We start from the raw sequence: 14,984 nt of genomic DNA, 5'->3' as shown, positions 1-14,984 counted from the left end.
TAACATGTACTGTTATATTTTTTTTAGTGTAGGCTAGCGTTTTCTTGTGCTCCGCGATTTTTAATTGGACAAATGGATGTTCCATAGTATGATAAATTATTGTATTAAATTAATTTCATTTACTATAGAATGATTATTGAATATATAATTTTGAATATTGGTTGTATTTTTTTATATTGCTCGTGTCTTGCATGTAAATATAATTTAATAACTTTGTGTCAAAGCCTTTCCTTACATATTGAAAAATATGTTTCAATTTATGCACAAGAAAACATTTCGCGACGGATAAATTCTTGAGTCAGGCATTATGTACTATTCTCATCTTTAAAAAATATGCTTTGATGACAGAATTGCCCGAGGGTTGAATATTTTAATTAATTTGCTTCAATAATTTATCGTCAATTTTCAAAGTAAATTATTTTATCGTAAAGTCTTGATCAAAGTATTTTCTCTTAAATAATTCAGTTTTAATCAGAATAATTTTCATTAGTAATAATATTTTTCATTATTAATGTATATTAAACGTTTGTTCCTCATTTATCAGAAATAGAAATAAATAAATACTATTTCGTTATTCGTTAGTATTCACTATAATTATTTTTTTAGTTGAGGATTTTCAGGTTATCTTTCCGTGTTCATTGCCTAAACTCTCCCAAGTGCCCAGGTGCTACTTGCGTGAGCGAAGGTAATGGGCACGATGATTTAGTTCATAAAAATTTCTAATAATGTACATATATGTGCGACTGACATTGCGCTAGTGTGTCGTGCACGACGCAGTTTACACATGTGTGTGTTTGTGGTTAGGCTGTGTAATTGCGTCGTTTTAAAAATTCATAATAATTGACAATAAAAATTCTATTTCACTGTTTACATATTTTTTACATAGACAAAGATAATAGTATGAAATATTTAATCAAATCGAAATACGGCATTTACATTCTTAATCTTGAATAACAGAATGAAAGTCGATTGCGATCATTTATACAATAACATATTTTATCAAAAATTCTGCTAGATGAAAATAACGTAATACGTATAATATAAATACGCAATGGCCACTTGGCTTTGTCAGTTGATTTCAGGAAATTGGTACGTACCTTAGAGTATGAATGTGTTACAATGTTCGGGTGTCGGAGGAACCCCGGGGAATCCTCTCTAGTGTAGGCTTTTGCACCCGGACATTATGTGTGAGAACCGTGGAGTGTTTGGTTGCGAGAATGAGTTTTGCAATTTTTTAAATACAGGGTTAGGTAGGTAGGTAACTTGGTTTCTGGTATGTGTATTAGTTGTAAGTAGGTAGGGTCAGGGCAGGACTGTACAGGTCCTGTGCCTGTAGTTCGATTTGAGGAGTCGAAACGTTAGCCGATCCAAACGGATTGTTCCGTTTGTTTTGGTTTTAGTTTCGAGTCTTGGAATCGCGCGGCTTTTACAGTCGCTCTTCGCGATCGCGTTCTCTGTCGCGGTAGGTTCCCCGAAACGCTCGTCCCGCTCGAGTTTCATTACATCTGTACCGATAACGATTCTTAGAATCGACGAAGAACTGTATGTTGCACGGAATCTCGAGCCTAGTATTAAGTTTCAGGCTTCGGCAGGACCGCCGAAGAGAGAAAAGGCTCTGCGGAGTCGAAGAGGCCCTGACAAATTGTTTCAAGAGTGGGCTACAACAAATGACTCTTCATCTTCATCTTCGGATGAGGATGGAAAGTCATTCTCTGTTACTACTTTGTCACTGTATTTGTCTGTAGTTGTAGTAGTTAGTTGTAGTTTGTTTTTCAGATGGTACTTATATCACAACAATCAGTATCTTGGAGTAAATCGCGGTTTGCATTCGTGTTATAATTAATTTTATAGTAAATTTTAGAGTTGCGAATAATGACAATTTTCGCGTTTGTTTTTCCAGGGTAGAGTTGCGTGTAAACATTAATCTCGGTTTGCTGTAGCGTTGCGAAATACGAATATTAACCGCGTTGCAAGTTGTAAATAATATAAATTTGATAGCGATTGTCTTTAGTGTTGCGATTATTTTTTCGCGTTCGATTTTCAGGGTAGGGTCCAGGAATCAGCTGTGATTCTCCGCAGCCTGTCTTCTTTCATTCCGTTGGCAAGTGAAAGAATTTTTGTAATTTCATTTCTTACCATAAGAAGCGCCATGGTCGTTTTCTATGGCCTGTTGGTAATGTTGTGAGCGACTTCGAGATGATACTGGGACTCTAGTGCCTCAGAGAAATTGGCCTAAAAAGTACATTGGATGTATCGTTTAATTGTATGCCTCGTCAGTACTATTACCACAGACGAGGTATACGAGTAGACTTTTCATCTCATGGACTTTCGCGGCCCTACCTGACTGCCATACCGACCTAAAAATTCGGAGGTGATTTTAGCGGCCTCCACTCATGGATGGCGGTCAGTTGAGAAACTATTCACTGAATTAGGATTGATAGGCAGCCAGCTCTAGGGCGTGCGTAAATACATGTGAGTTGACTATGGAACGGATTAAAATTCATTATTGAATCTGTTGGTAACGTTGCGAATGACACGAAAATGGTAATGGGGTTTCGAGACCCCATAAAAATGGGTCAAAAAATACATTGGGTGAAAGATCCACTCGTATACCTCGTCTTTCGACTATACTTTAGAATCTTTGATGAATCAATGAGAATCAAAACTAACCTAGCGAAGAAACACTATGTTTATGATGATCTATGCAAAGCGGATCGCAGCCAATTTGCTAATATTATTTAGTTTTTAATTAATAATTGCATTACCCAGCTAAGAGTGATAGGATTATTAATTAAACGCTAAATAATATTACCCAGGTCTCACCACGTGGAGGTTGCTGCGAATGGAGACCCGAAGGGAGATAGATGGAATCAAGGTTCCATCGATCTCCCTTTTACATTCTTACAAGCTAGATTACTAAACCAGAGAGATAGAAGGAAGTAATGTTCCTTCGATCTTCTGGTTTAGTTGTACCAAGTAATTATTTCGTTTAAAAAGGGATGAAGCTATATTGCGGAATACGCGACGCGACGCGATACGACGCGAAGTCGATCAGCAGTGATCGACGCAAGGAACGAGATACGCGACACGCGAACCGAGTACCTGTTCAAAAAGCTCAGCTCCGTTGCCTCTTGGCAAGTCCAATCGAAGGGGAAGAGAACCGACGCACCCGACCCAGAGGTTCCCCATTTCTCCCACGCATCCTGTTGGGAGCCAGATGGACCCAACTCGAGACGGCTGACTGAGAGAGGGAGCGTGTGTCGGGGCTACCACAGACAGGAACAGTCCCTGATCCCCTCTGTGGCCGAAATACCCTTTCCTTTGGATCGTCTCGCCAGAGGACGGCAACTGACCCTTCGGACCAGCTAAACGGCCGATCGCTTGCTTTCTACATCAAAGCAGTGGTGACCGGAACGAGAAACGGGAGAACGGGTGAACGAGAAGCTAGTTGGTAAACAATTACTTGGCACATACGCAGACGCATACAAGGGAGTCGTCGATGCTTATATCTAATTTTACCAAGCAATTATTTTGTTCAAAAAGGTGTGAAGCTAAATTATGGGACACGCGACGCGACGCGACGCGATGCTGAACCGTGCAGCAAATCTTCGGCTCGAAGCAAGAAACGAGAGAACGAATGAACGGGAAGCTAAGTTAATAATTGCTTGGTATCGCGGTCTTAAAAATAAATTTAACCTGGAAATAAAAGTCCCTCGATGTCTTTGCGTTGTCGTCCCACGATGTCCCACGATAATAGAGGCCTGTAAGTAATCTGAAACGAACTAAAAAAGGCGTTAGTTAAACAATTAAATATAATGAATTGGTAAACACAAAGCCCCGAAATAAAATAAATGGACTCAGAGAAACCAGTGACGTAAAATAGACAAGGACGAAAGCACAATATACATATACAATAAGCAACATTTAAGACAAGAATGAAGTATGGGAAGAAACAAGGAGCCAGAAGTAAAATATGTGAGGAATCCAGAGAAATGAAAACGAGGCGAAACGATAGATTCAAGCCCAGCTGGTATTTGAATGTCGAAAGAGAAGTGAGAAATTGGAGATTGAGATATCACTCACCACTGTGTCGATAGTGGTCAATGAAACAGATTTGTACATGCAATGTAGAATGTGCATCGGACAAACCAAACAAGGAACAAGTATTGAAATATGGAAGGAGACCAAAGAAGTAAAAGCGAGATGAAACCCCACGTTCAAGCCCAACAGATGCTCGAAGGTCGAAAAAGAAATTAGAAAGTGGAGTGGTGGAACTCGCTCAGTACTGGTCACTAATGGTCAATATAGGTCAAGAAAGTTGACCAGTGCTCGACCAGTGGTCAGTAATGGTGAGTAAAGGTGGAGCGCGGACCCACGAGGGTCCGTCACGTCCGCCAGCCCAGAGAAAGAGTGAGAGAGTGCTCGCCGCCGGCAGGTAGCCTCAGGCAGAACAGTTAGAGGGGTGGGGATGACCGACCTTGGCGAGTTCACCAACCCATGAACGGTTAACCGTGCCTTTGACCGAAAAATGAATATTCTACGCAAAATGATATTAAAATAATTATTTATACAACCCACGGTATCGAGCATTATTTTAACTATTGCCTGATGTTAATTAATAATTATTGCAAACAATAGGTACGAAAATATGGACAAATTCGAGGAGACTGAAAGTTTCTTTGAATTTCTGTCGAGAACCAAGGTCGTACATCACGTATTCATTTCTTCGATCTTCTGTCCTTGACACGATACTTTCTTTTGTACTAGTTTTCATCTTTCATTTCTTATCAGTAAATTATACAGGATTCCAACGAAGATACGTAAACTGCATCACTAAAATCGCAAAAGAATATGTTGCAACAGCCAACAAAACACACATTAATGCACACGAAGAGAAGTTGTATATTTTGGATCTAAAATTTGGAAAATATTCAAGCTTCTAGGGGTTTAATTTCGAAACATGCCAGAACAATTGTTGTGTCGGCCAATTGGAATGTTTTAAAAATATTAAATTAATATTAATCGTTCTGGAAAAATTATTTTTGGTTGCGAGGGTTCATTAGAAACATAGATGCTTAAATATTTTCCAAATTTACGATCCAAAATACACAACTTCTCTTCGTGTGCATTAATGTGTGTTTTCTTGGGTGTTGCAACATATTGTTTTGCGATTTCAGTGATGCAGTTTACGTATCTTCGTTGGAATCCTGTATAATTTACTGATAAGAAATGAAAGATGAAAACTTGTACAAAAGAAAGTATCGTGTCAAGGACAGAAGATCGAAGAAATGAATACGTGATGTACGACCTTGGTTCTCGACAGAAATTCAAAGAAACTTTCAGTCTCCTCGAATTTGTCCATATTTTCGTACCTATTGTTTGCAATAATTATTAATTAACATCAGGCAATAGTTAAAATAATGCTCGATACCGTGGGTTGTATAAATAATTATTTTAATACCATTTTGCGTAGAATATTCATTTTTCGGTCAAAGGCACGGTTAACCGTTCATGGGTTGGTGAACTCGCCAAGGTCGGTCATCCCCACCCCTCTAACTGTTCTGCCTGAGGCTACCTGCCGGCGGCGAGCACTCTCTCACTCTTTCTCTGGGCTGGCGGACGTGACGGACCCTCGTGGGTCCGCGCTCCACCTTTACTCACCATTACTGACCACTGGTCGAGCACTGGTCAACTTTCTTGACCTATATTGACCATTAGTGACCAGTACTGAGCGAGTTCCACCACTCCACTTTCTAATTTCTTTTTCGACCTTCGAGCATCTGTTGGGCTTGAACGTGGGGTTTCATCTCGCTTTTACTTCTTTGGTCTCCTTCCATATTTCAATACTTGTTCCTTGTTTGGTTTGTCCGATGCACATTCTACATTGCATGTACAAATCTGTTTCATTGACCACTATCGACACAGTGGTGAGTGATATCTCAATCTCCAATTTCTCACTTCTCTTTCGACATTCAAATACCAGCTGGGCTTGAATCTATCGTTTCGCCTCGTTTTCATTTCTCTGGATTCCTCACATATTTTACTTCTGGCTCCTTGTTTCTTCCCATACTTCATTCTTGTCTTAAATGTTGCTTATTGTATATGTATATTGTGCTTTCGTCCTTGTCTATTTTACGTCACTGGTTTCTCTGAGTCCATTTATTTTATTTCGGGGCTTTGTGTTTACCAATTCATTATATTTAATTGTTTAACTAACGCCTTTTTTAGTTCGTTTCAGATTACTTACAGGCCTCTATTATCGTGGGACATCGTGGGACGACAACGCAAGGACATCGAGGGACTTTTATTTCCAGGTTAAATTTATTTTTAAGACCGCGATACCAAGCAATTATTAACTTAGCTTCCCGTTCATTCGTTCTCACGTTTCTTGCTTCGATCCGAAGATTTGCTGCACGGTTCAGCATCGCGTCGCGTCGCGTCGCGTGTCCCATAATTTAGCTTCACACCTTTTTGAACAAAATAATTGCTTGGTAAAATTAGATATAAGCATCGACGACTCCCTTGTATGCGTCTGCGTATGTGCCAAGTAATTGTTTACCAACTAGCTTCTCGTTCACCCGTTCTCCCGTTTCTCGTTCCGGTCACCACTGCTTTGATGTAGAAAGCAAGCGATCGGCCGTTTAGCTGGTCCGAAGGGTCAGTTGCCGTCCTCTGGCGAGACGATCCAAAGGAAAGGGTATTTCGGCCACAGAGGGGATCAGGGACTGTTCCTGTCTGTGGTAGCCCCGACACACGCTCCCTCTCTCAGTCAGCCATCTCGAGTTGGGTCCATCTGGCTCCCAACAGGATGCGTGGGAGAAATGGGGAACCTCTGGGTCAGGTGCGTCGGTTCTCTTCCCCTTCGATCGGACTTGCCAAGAGGCAACGGAGCTGAGCTTTTTGAACAGGTACTCGGTTCGCGTGTCGCGTATCTCGTTCCTTGCGTCGATCACTGCTGATCGACTTCGCGTCGTATCGCGTCGCGTCGCGTATTCCGCAATATAGCTTCATCCCTTTTTAAACGAAATAATTACTTGGTACAACTAAACCAGAAGATCGAAGGAACATTACTTCCTTCTATCTCTCTGGTTTAGTAATCTAGCTTGTAAGAATGTAAAAGGGAGATCGATGGAACCTTGATTCCATCTATCTCCCTTTGGGTCTCCATCCGCAGCAACCTCCACGTGGTGAGACCTGGGTAATATTATTTAGCGTTTAATTAATAATCCTATCACTCTTAGCTGGGTAATGCAATTATTAATTAAAATCTAAATAATATTAGCAAATTGGCTGCGATCCGCTTTGCATAGATCATCATAAACATAGTGTTTCTTCGCTAGGTTAGTTTTGATTCTCATTGATTCATCAAAGATTCTAAAGTATAGTCGAAAGACGAGGTATACGAGTGGATCTTTCACCCAATGTATTTTTTGACCCATTTTTATGGGGTCTCGAATCCCCATTACCATTTTCGTGTCATTCGCAACGTTACCAACAGATTCAGAAATGAATTTTAATCCGTTCCATAGTCAACTCACACGTATTTACGCACACACTAGAGCTGGCTGCCTATCAATACTAATTCAGTGAATAGTTTCTCAACTGACCGCCATCCATGAGAGGAGGCCGCTAAAATCACCTCCGAATTTTCAGGTCGGTATGGCAGTCAGATTGGGTCGCGAAACTCCATCAGGTGAAAAGGTCCGCTCGTATACCTCGTCTCTTCTTACACTTTATGGATTTTCGTGGGCCAATCTGACTGCCATACCGACCCGATAATTCAGAGGTGATTTTAACGTCCTCTTCTCATGGATGGCGGTCAGTTGAGAAACTATTCACTGAATTAGTGCGATGGGCAGCAGCTGTAATGCGTGAGGTAACTTTGGAAGGGATTGGAAAGGACAAACTAGTATTATCAGACGGCAGATCGGTGTCCGAAAGAAACTGCCCCTCCACTTAAACACATTAATGCATCGCCACATTGTATATGGTTCTGGTGCTTTGTATAGCTTCGAGAACTTGAGGAAGAAATAGATGATTCCAATGGTTTTCTGTAATAGTGAATGTATTTCATTGAAATTTATTTGTATAATAGAGCTCATGGATACCTAGAAAATAGTATCAAACCACATTTTCGTAGACTTTTAAAGAAAAATCGACAGGGACAAAAATTTGTCAAAATATTGCATTAACCATTGGTTATGGATAGAGAGTATCCAATGTATGAACGAACGTATAAAAAGCAGGAGTCTTGATTAGAATAGCGACGATAGGCGTTCCTAGTTTAAATCTAAATCTATTTCTACAAACGTAGCAAAGGATGTAATTTATAAATCACCTTTCTTTGTACTCGTTTTTTAATTAAGAATCTCTTCGTCTCTGAAAGCAATCTTGTATTGACGTTTGATGAAACGGTACGCTTCAATTATTACATTCGGTTTTGAATAATTAGTCGATAAGAAAAACGTAGGTTGCGTGCCGTAGGTCGCTCAGAAAGAAACGAAGTGGGACGGTATCCCTGTTTCCTTTTAATTTAGAACTTCTTTAGCCGAGACAATTAATCGAATTATTCTTGAATCACTTCTCTGTGCTGTATTCTGCTGTAAGAATAAAATTACTTAATTATTCGGTCCGATGTTAATGAGACAGAAAAAGTTCGTAAGGAATCGTAATGACTCGTGTACTTTTTTTCATGAAGTACTTGGTCACTGCGTTTTAAACGATGTTATCAATTTCATTTGGAACATGTAATAATTTAAAATATCGTTGTCAGTTACGTTCTAACGTTCTAAAAATATCACTGAAGCATTAAAACGGATAGCACACGATAGAACAAACATTAGTTTCTATGTGGAAACTATTCGTGTGGAAAATATTGACTATGTATAACTTTCGAATAATGGAGATTCGACTGTGCCTCTGTCAGTGTTTGTAGCGATATTACTTTAAAAATACATCGCACTTCCCTGCAAAAATTAGACATTAGTATGCTAATAACATGGACCGGGGAACGTGTCCCACGCGCGTTAGGTATTTGTTACGCATTGGAACACGCGTTTCGTAGGCAGATCTTTTCGCAGTTACGCAAACCTCTTGGTCGCCGACCCCACAATCGTGATTCCTACCGTTCACATTACATCGCAGCACGCACCATCAACAACAGCGTGAATTTCGGTGGACCCTTAGCTTTCATGCCTCGGAGAGCAAATTTCCCGTCCATTATCAAATTTAAAAACTTTTGTACAGAGCTGTGCGTAGGTATTTGGGCGCCTAAGATCCTACACCTTGTCTTAACTATTAACTTGTCTGGCTATCAGAAGTTCAATTTTTTCCAAGTATTCTAATTTCCATTCGGTTATCAGATACCTATATCTCCTATTGCAATTAACTTTTCCTATTTGGTTTAATTGCACTTGTTCTTGATTTTCCTTATCTCTGTTCACTAATTCCTTACCATTCGTGCTTTAGGTGCCTTCTTACCCTTAATCGACTATCGTACGTTGTATGTACGAAATATTCTACTCTTTTTTACCACTCTTTATATTAACAAATTCTTCCTTTAAATGAAAATTTTAATTCAAGAATCGTCACGAATTAGTTTTATGAAATATCTATTATTCGAATAAAATTGTATGCATTCCTGTTAAAACACAATAAGGTTAAACATTGTTAATCTTTTGCGAGTGCCATCCATTATTCATCTATAATAAATCGTTGTTACGGCTTTATGGCTGTTAAAACAATTGGAACGCGTATAGAATTCCAATAGCCTGAAGAGGGTTTCATTCACAAGGCCAAAACGTCCATTTATTATTAATAAATAAACCAATGGATCGCATCCCTGACCAACGATTAAACAACTTTTACCTTGATTTATCAAACTAATAAAACGTAACAAAAGAACAGGAACGCGCGCGTTTTACTATTGTTTAGAACACAATGGATTGTAGTCGCTGCGCTTAAAATGTTAAATATTGGGCAAAACGATGTAAATTGTGCCCGCGCGATCGGTCTTTCGAAAACGTCGACGGAAACGCGTGACACTTTCTGTCATAGGCAATGGCGAAGAAGAAATTCTCTCGCTCCGCCTCGAAATCGAACGAGGCAAATGATTGATCCCTTTTGTTACGAGGTTCTCTCGATAAAGTTCGATGGAAGAGTGCAAATAAAGCGCTCGGCATGCGTGCGCTCGCGCCTCCATTCCGTACTTCGGTAGTTAATTAATTTGTCTTTAAATTCAGCAAATTTGGTCGTTCGGTTCGAAGAAAACTAATCGAATGTAGTTTTGTCGTTTACGCGTCGAACGTGCTGTCAGTTACCGATTACAACGAACAACTAACTCCAATATGCAGACCATATATCGCCGAATTGCCTATTTCCTTCGTATGCTTGAACAATTTCGTGTGATTCGATCAAAACTTGCGCGCAAATTCCAGACATCCTTTTATAGTTTCCGGATCTGCATTCCAGCTTCCATTTTCATCACATTTTTCCAACTCGAACGCCTTAATACGCTGCCGAGGAAATCTCTCCATCCGTCGCGTCGATTCGGTCGTTATCAAATTTAATCGTTGAATATTTTATAAATCTACTGTGTGAGAATTTTAATAATTCAAGAATACTGAATTTTTTTCAAAATTGCGTTAAAATCGATGGAGCTCCTTTCGATATATTAAAATATATGTGTAATAAGTACATAAGATAAAAATTTAATCGTCAATATTTTAGTCACAATTCTAACGACTATCGTCATGTCACGATATTTAAAATAACTTTGTAACTGAACGCATAATTTGTCAGTATCCTTGAAGGCGTTTAATGGCGGATAATCGGTCTCTGGCACCTTCGCGCGACACGTGACCCTTCGATGTCGAAGATGAAATCGATGGCCATACAGAATGATCCAATAACCTCGGGTACATTCGAACATCCATGTTACATGGGTAGTTCGACAAACGAATCCCTCGATTGATTACGCTTGATTAACCCGACCGAGATTGAGAAAAAGAGCCATTGATAGAAATAAGTACGGATCACAATTTCTGTTTATAAGGTACTTGGACACAGCGTCGATTAATCCAGTGTCGGCGAAACGTACAACAGCTAAACTAAGCTGGTCTGATGGAAGTTGTCTTTGGTTACCTTTGCTTTACGTTTACGAAATGTCGTGTAAATATCTTCTCTGAGTTTCTAATATTCCATTGTCCAATTTACCAAATACCTAAGTTTCTAATACCATTGACCAAGTACAGTCTACCTATTGTAATGTCCGCGTAGAATCGTTATTTTCCATTTTCTTAATTGGGATTTAACGCGACGTATAGCTGCGTCCCCCGCGAAGGATCGAGATTTCTTTTACTGTTCCTTCCGGGAAAATTCCTCTCTTATCAGGATTCATTCAACGATAGAAACGCGCGGAAGGGCAACAGGCGATTCCATCGGTTAAATCGGATAGTTACTCTACTACGGGAATTAGTCGGGGTCCAGACATTAAGAGCACTATTAGCAGAGCGACGGTCGAGAATACAATGCTGTCACGACGACAAAGTCGCACTTCGATGACGAACTTTAATTGCTTCGGAGTGGAATTTTCTCGAACGACACGGCGGTATTAAATGGATTTTATCGCCTTTTCATCGGATTAATGTCGAATTATCGCGTAGATCGGCCATCAGACGCGTATTTCCGCAAGTTGAAGTTAGTCGCGATCTGCTTGCTTACCTCTGGTCGGAGGGCTGGCTTCCTTTATTTAAGAAAATGTTCCGTACTGATCCTTTGCTCTAGAAACAAGAATGGTTTCCTACTTAGCCTCGCAGCTCCTCGAATTAATTTTGGTACGAACGATAGAACGATATTTACTTTATACGTGTGCAAAATTTCAAGTCAATCGGACCATTTTCTCCGGCGATGTTACGTCAACAAACTTGAAGAATGTTGTTTCGAGAGAAACTGCTTTAAAGTTATCGTACAGCGTTAGAGTACACGAGGAACCGAGTTTATAGTTTCATTACTTTATCAATTTTTCAAATTACACCGTAATACTTTAGAATTACGTTTTTACGACTTGAAACTTTAAGGAAACACACGTGTCTCGCGAGTCTGCTTTGCCACGTACGTAAATAGAAAACTTCGAGACACCGGGAACACGATTGCAGAATGACCGAAAGGTTCACGTTCACGGCCGTCAATGTTGTGTAAATTTTATTCACGAATAACAAATGCATATTTTCGAAAAATGATTCGAATTTACAAACGAAGTTACGAACGAAACGTACACGGAAGAAGTTAGTCCGCGAATGAATAAAACATTTTTATTTATCATTCGTGAATATTTGTCTAACTGTTAACGCCCGAGAACGCGATATTGATTCATTCGCGAATTTTATTAATCTATTCTAAAAATTCTACCGAATCGTTTGTACAGTCGGTAAAAATATATTCGGGTGTCGGTATAATTTTTGGATATCTTTGTACAAGAATATAATATGATTCCGTTGATAATAACTGTAATTTAAGTTTTATATTTACTTCGATTTTTGAGCATAAATACCAATATTATATTTTTACCCGAATATTTTCGTAATCGACTGTATACAAAGAGCGTAACAATTCAAATTTTTAATTTCCAATACTCTTCCACGGATTGAAATATATCAACATTGTAATAGCCTCGAATATTTAATCTGCTTCGATGTTTGCGTTTATTACGGTCCTTCTCTTGCTTCATCAGTTGCGCTCGTGAAAATAATACACGGTATTCGAAAATAATACATTTGAAACTTTTAAAAACATGTTCGAACCAAATCTTTAGTCATTGAGAAAGCAAAGTTATATTAAGATTTTCGAAATACTTTTATTAGAACAGCAACGTGCGAGTTCAAAGATTACAGGTCGAATTGTCCCAGAGTTTACGATTCGAGATAATGCAACATGGATCTGTATTCAAATATAATTAATACTATTGTCGACTACGGTACGTTGTAATAGGTAATAGTTCTCGATTAACTTCATTACCGAAAATTTAATTCCGACGCAGATGCTGTATTTTCATAATAAACACACCCGGCAAACGCGTGCAAAATGCAAATACTCTAATTATGGATTCATCATGCGTAACGTGATTCAGAAACTATGTAATATTGAAATTAGACGAGCTGTTGTTATCAAAATGTCGATAATAAATACCATTACGGCGATAAGTTGTATTTGATTAGGCAACGAACAGTTCGTAACCTTTCAAAATCATTGTTTCTAAAATGCAATTTTTTGATAATCGTCGCTGGAGTTGATACTTGACCATTCTGGGTATTATTTTTTGTTTACGAACGTAATGAGAAATATAACTACTTTTCAAAGAATCGAAGAGATATTGTTCGATGATTAAGATGAGAATTTCAAGTTCTTGGATGTGTTTATTTGACAGTGTGATACGCAGTAAAATGTTCGAAGGTTAAATAATGGTTATATAGGCCATGGAGGCCGAAAGCTGGTATGTCCGCGGAAAACAGAATAAACGGAAATATGGGACAGCAAACAAACTTAATTGAAGTTTGTCTTCGGGTTTCCAATAAAACTCAATGGATGATTACAATGGAATAGCTACAAAAAGAAAATAATTCGGTTACATACATGCACAGGATTTTTTAGAAAAACATTCGCTTTGTTTGCAGACCTCAAAAATTTTTACATACCAACGACTGCTATTGAAGGAATGCTACGATGTAAAGGAAAATCGAACCGAAATCGATGAAATCACTAGTGCTCGATAGACTTGGAGTTATTTAAATGGAAAAACAGTGAATACGAAACTTCTTTTTATTATAGGAATACTCAGATGGGAAGTTGATTACTTTGGTCTGAATAATAAATGGTTTTGATCAAATTTGCAATTACGTGTTAAAAAGGAATGTTTGTTTATTCCTAAGAAAACTCCATTCAGATTATTCTGAAGCGAGCGAAATAGATGGAAATCAGAGGAGACGTAAAACGAACGTGGAAGGAACTCCCGACCAAGTTCCTCTGTAACCATTTTTGTCGCTGCAACATGCGGTCGGGGCGTTATCGTATCGTGGATCACCCCAAGTTTACGATTAATAACGTTATTCGATCGAAGATATTGGCTATACATTTCTACATTAATTGTTCGATAGTTCTCGAGCAATTCGTAGTGAATTATACCTTCCCTATTCCACCAAATGCGTTACATCGTCTTCGGAGGGTGGAAATAGGTCTTTGCTCGATGCGCTGCTTGTTCGCCACGACTCTTATCGTTTCTTCGTAATCGTGTACAAACACCATTCTTCGTCTTCGGTAATGATCTATTTCAAATATGGACGATGTTGTTGCTGGCAAAAATTGCGAGAAGCAAGAGACTCAAAATGTCTATAGATAACACTGTGATCGTTAAAAAATATCATAGATACATTGTATAACTTCCTGTTAAAATTCCAAATTATTCGAGCTTACAGTTTCCTTGCTATAAATTCTCTAAACAATACCTTCTTTTCTCCCTTTGCTTGGCGTCAATTTTGCAAACGGACGGTGTTCGTATCGCGAACATTAAAAATATAGTCTACGATTTGATATTAAAATTTCATATCATTCGCGCTGGTGGTTTGTTTGTAAAAAAAAAAATTTTATAGAAACGTTCATTCCGTTAATTCTGCTCGAGGCAATCGACGATTCGTAGGTCGTCGGAGTGGAACAATAGGTCGAAGGAAGGAATCGGTTTGTAGGGCCAAGAGCTCCTTGACGGCAAGCAGTGTCGAGCGTAGTCGAGCCGAGCCGGCACGGTCGCTATAAAAGCCCCCTCGCACCGAACCGTCGACGTCACACGTCGTTAGTACTCTGAACGGTGAGGAACTCCGGCGTACCACCTGTTATCCCAGGACGAAGCTGGCTCGGTTATCTGCGACCGACGAGAATCATAATCGAAGAATTTCCCAAACGGATACGGTACAGGCAGCGACTGAGCTCGAGAGGAC

Source organism: Colletes gigas, unplaced genomic scaffold, assembly GCF_013123115.1.
Source record: "Colletes gigas isolate AHSC1104 unplaced genomic scaffold, ASM1312311v1 Colletes_gigas_Sc00002, whole genome shotgun sequence".
Lineage (NCBI taxonomy): Eukaryota > Metazoa > Arthropoda > Insecta > Hymenoptera > Colletidae > Colletes > Colletes gigas.
This window is presented reverse-complemented; position numbering follows the sequence as displayed.